The sequence below is a fragment of the Osmerus eperlanus genome, chromosome 13 (genome assembly GCF_963692335.1).
Source record: "Osmerus eperlanus chromosome 13, fOsmEpe2.1, whole genome shotgun sequence".
Lineage (NCBI taxonomy): Eukaryota > Metazoa > Chordata > Actinopteri > Osmeriformes > Osmeridae > Osmerus > Osmerus eperlanus.
In genome coordinates, this window is record NC_085030.1 from 564,230 (window position 1) to 568,321 (window position 4,092).

Sequence of the window (4,092 nt, forward strand, 5' to 3'; positions counted from 1 at the left end):
GAAGAAACGCCTCTGTCTATTGTGATTGGTTCCCACTTAAATCGTAACTCCCCCACGAAGGCCTCCACTCCCCCACCTGTTGAGTTAGGGAAACACAGCACAGCTTTCCTAGTTTCGTATATCACACTCGTCTACACCTTTTTCCTTTAAAATAAATGTAAGAAATAAAAAAACTACTGCCAACAATATACACTAGTATTTAATGGTAAAGCAGGCAAACGAGAGCACACACATAATTTATTTTATTCGAGTTTTACAACTCGTCCGCTTGGCGTCTGGGAAGCCACAATTACATTGTAAACAGCAATATTTTTTTTTTTTTTTGGGGGGCGGGGGGGGGTTCGTTTACAATAACTTGATCATATTATATTCGTGCAATAATGACAAAATTACTCTATATAAAATCCTTCCACGATAATTGACCAAATTCACACCAAGTCTTTGCTCATTTACAAAACTAAAGCATGTCTGAGAGCAGGAATCACTTGACAAAGATATGTAAATCTTGGTGTGACTTGCCTGGGTGAAAGATTCAAGAGAAAGTAGTTTCACCACATCGAGTTTGACATCTTCTTTCTCTTTCTGTTCAAAGCAGACCTTGACTCCTTCCTCTCAGATGCAGGGATCCAGAGGAAGCTGTTCTAAGGCTGTGTCCCTCCCCAGGACAAGAGTGATGAAGCCAGGCTAGTCAGGACCTGAAACCCTGCCTGCCTGGATCTCTTTCTCCTGGCAGATTTTTGTTGACAGCTTCCATAGCCTTTTGTTTACAGTTTTTCCTCAATTGTTTACACACAAATACTGGTACTTGAGACACAATGACCACAACATGTAACTCATGCACCAACCACATGAACCAATTCTGCAAAACTACAAGCACAATTCCTGCTTTACACTCAAATTGCAGTTCTAAAACACACTTTTTACAAAACACTACACACAATTCTCTGCATTTGGCACAATTTTCATGAAGAAAATCTTTTGTTTTCACAAAGAACACACTGCCATTCAAATACGCACACTGACTCATCGCATGGACAAACACCTGTCACACAGTTTTACAATTAGCAATCAGAGCTTTAGCATAAAAGGGCAACAGGTGACCTTTTCTGTTGTTCTTTGAGCAATGGATGCTAACATTGGAAACAGAGGCAGAGGAGTGAGAGTAAGAGGAGGAGGACATGGAGGACGAGGATGGGGAAGGCCAAGGACCATAATCTCTGATGAGATCCGAGCCGCTTTGGTTGACCATGTAGTCAACCATGGTCTAACAATGAGGGAGGCTGGGCAAAGAGTACAGCCAAATTTGAGCAGGTACACTGTAGCATCCATCATCCGGACTTTCCGAAATGAGAATAGATAAGAAATCTACTCTCACTACAAAATTGCAGTAGGCCTACTGCATATCAATACAGTACTCAATGAGTACAGTAGTACAGTATTGCCTGTGGACTGTTCTGTAGGACTGTAAAATAAAGTATGTTTCAAGTATTTGGAAAATGTATTCCTACTTTGTATTCCTACACAGTATTTACAGTATTTTACTATTTGTTTGGCAGAACTGAAAGATTACCAACACAAGGTGGTCGGGAACGTCTTCTGTCTCCTGAACAGGAAACTGAAATCATGAACATGGTCCTAGAAAATAACGCCATAACATTACGGCAAATACAAAGAAAAATAATAATAATGTAACTGTATACACTATACAGTAAATTATTCTGTTGTTTTGTATGTAAACCACTGTATGTGCAACTTTGTGTTGGTTGGGATGTACACTGTGTACATATATGTAAAATATATTTGTTACCGTGTATTTCTGTGTTCTGAGTATAAAAACAATATTCTCAAATATTTTACAACACACTTTTATGTATGTACTGTCTGTAGTAAATGTAACACTGAACAAAAAAAGGCCTAACTCACTATGATGAATGAAAAAGAAGTGTTTTACATTCATCATAGTGTTTTACATTGAGCACATAAGTGTTCAAATGGTTCTTATAAATGTCTATTCATATGATGGTTTGTGTTTGTCATTTGAAAACAAAATACCATTTTGAGATTAAATAACATTGTTTTGAATGTTAAGTTTAATTTTGCAGGAGAAGTGAGGGGTTTTGCCCATTGTGTGTGTGTTTTTTTGATTTGTGTGTAGAGTTCTGAGAGTATGAGGTATGCATTCAGAAAATGTGTGAAACCAATCGAGAAAAACTGTAATCTATATTATTCAGCTGGTTTGTTTAGGATATCAGAGAGGTAGCTTTCTAGACACCCCCATAACAGTGAGCTAATTAAACTACTCACTAACTGACACGCTCTCAAGATCTGACAAGATCTAAGAGTTCTGAACTGACATTGAGTCATTACAGCTTTATTTTATATGTTCTGCTCTTGGGCAGTATATCTCAGCATTGATGTTGTCCTTGACTACCTGCTTCTGAGAATTTCATAATGTCTCTGTTTCTCTTTCTCTCCCCCTCTCTTCTTATATCCTTTATCTTTCTTTCTCTACCCATCTATTTTTCTGTCCTCTGTTTATCTTTCTTTCCACCGCTTCCATCCTTTGTCCCTGAGCAGCTGCAGATGTAATTTTTCCCTGTAGCCACCAGAAGGCAGTATTGGCATGCCAAAAACAAACACTTAATCAGACCTTTCAATTGAAAGAAAATACTGGAGATACACTCAGTAGAGTCAGTGTATTTGCCCAACTGTGAACCAATTTTGGTGTCTTTAATCTCTACGCATGCTTAGATTAATGTATTTTTGAGGGCAGAATTCTCTATAATTTGATGACACGCTACACTGCAGGTTTGGAGCTCTGAGTGAAGTCACAGGCTTCTTGACGATCTCTCTATAGTTATAATGTGAAAGAGTCAAACCCAGGGAAGTCAGACATAGAAAGTAAGTCACCCTCTTGAGGCCTATGTGGCCGAGGGCTCAACCTAAGCGTGTTAGTCACACTCTTCATCCAAGCAGCAAACACAATGACTTGGAAGCAGACAGATTATAATGGAGGCATGGAATAGTCAGCCACACATCTCCTCTCTCACTTCTCATACATTTTGCATTATGTTTATGTGCTGCATTCTGTGCTTTTGTTTTGTTTTCTTCAGTTTGGTGCCGTAAATTATCAAAGTTGGCCTCCTGGCTGTCTGCTTATTGAGTCCTGTTTGATCGGTTGAGGATTTGTTTTTGTTTATGCTTGCGAGAGAAGAGGTCAGATAGCTTTGAGGCAATGACCCGAGTGAACAAATCTATAGTGAATCAGCTAGTCTTTTTCAACTGTTACTGTCTCGCAGTTAGACCCAAGCATTCGTCAGATAGTTAAAGCGCAAACATTGTGGTGATGATGGTTGGGGAAAAACAAAGAGTAGAGTGCAAACATCCTGGTCCACCCTGGTTCTGAAAATGCTGCAGTGAAAAGGTTATCTACATGCTTACACAGGGAGCATGGTTAAAAGTGGCATCCTTGTCTTGTTCTCTGTTTGGATCTCTGAAGAGACCATCTGTGGAAATTGAGACAATGTGATGTGTCCTTCTGTAAAGAACTGGAGCAAGGTGACTGTCCTATACTCCTCGTCTGTCATATTCTGTAAAGTAGTCTTGGAGGCTGTGGCACCAGTTAGCAGAGCTCTGCTGTATACTGTGCTTTAATCTCCACGGACTTCTTGTGTAAATGAAAGCACGTCCTCTCTCTCCCCTGACTATGATGAATTCAATGCCACTGTGTGGGTCTGTCTTAAGAGTTCTTATCGAGATTGAAGTGCTTCCTCCTCCCCGCTCTCTCTTTTCATCTCTTTCCTTCTCTTTGTCCTTCTCTTTCTCTCCTCTCTCTCTCATCCTCCATCTCCTTTCCCTTTCCCTCTTTTTTCTCACTGTGTTAAGAGCAATGCTCTTTGGGGGTACCAAACACTCTGGTTGATCTTAATTGGTTTTTACGTCCTCACAGAATTGGTTCTATTTGCAGACTTTTTACTGCCAAAATGTTCTTTCTCTCCTTCTTCTGCCTCACAAAGGCCCACCAATAGCATGCCTGGGTCTGATAATGAAGCCAGCCAGCTATCTGAAGGTTGTGATGCTGGTCACTGGTGG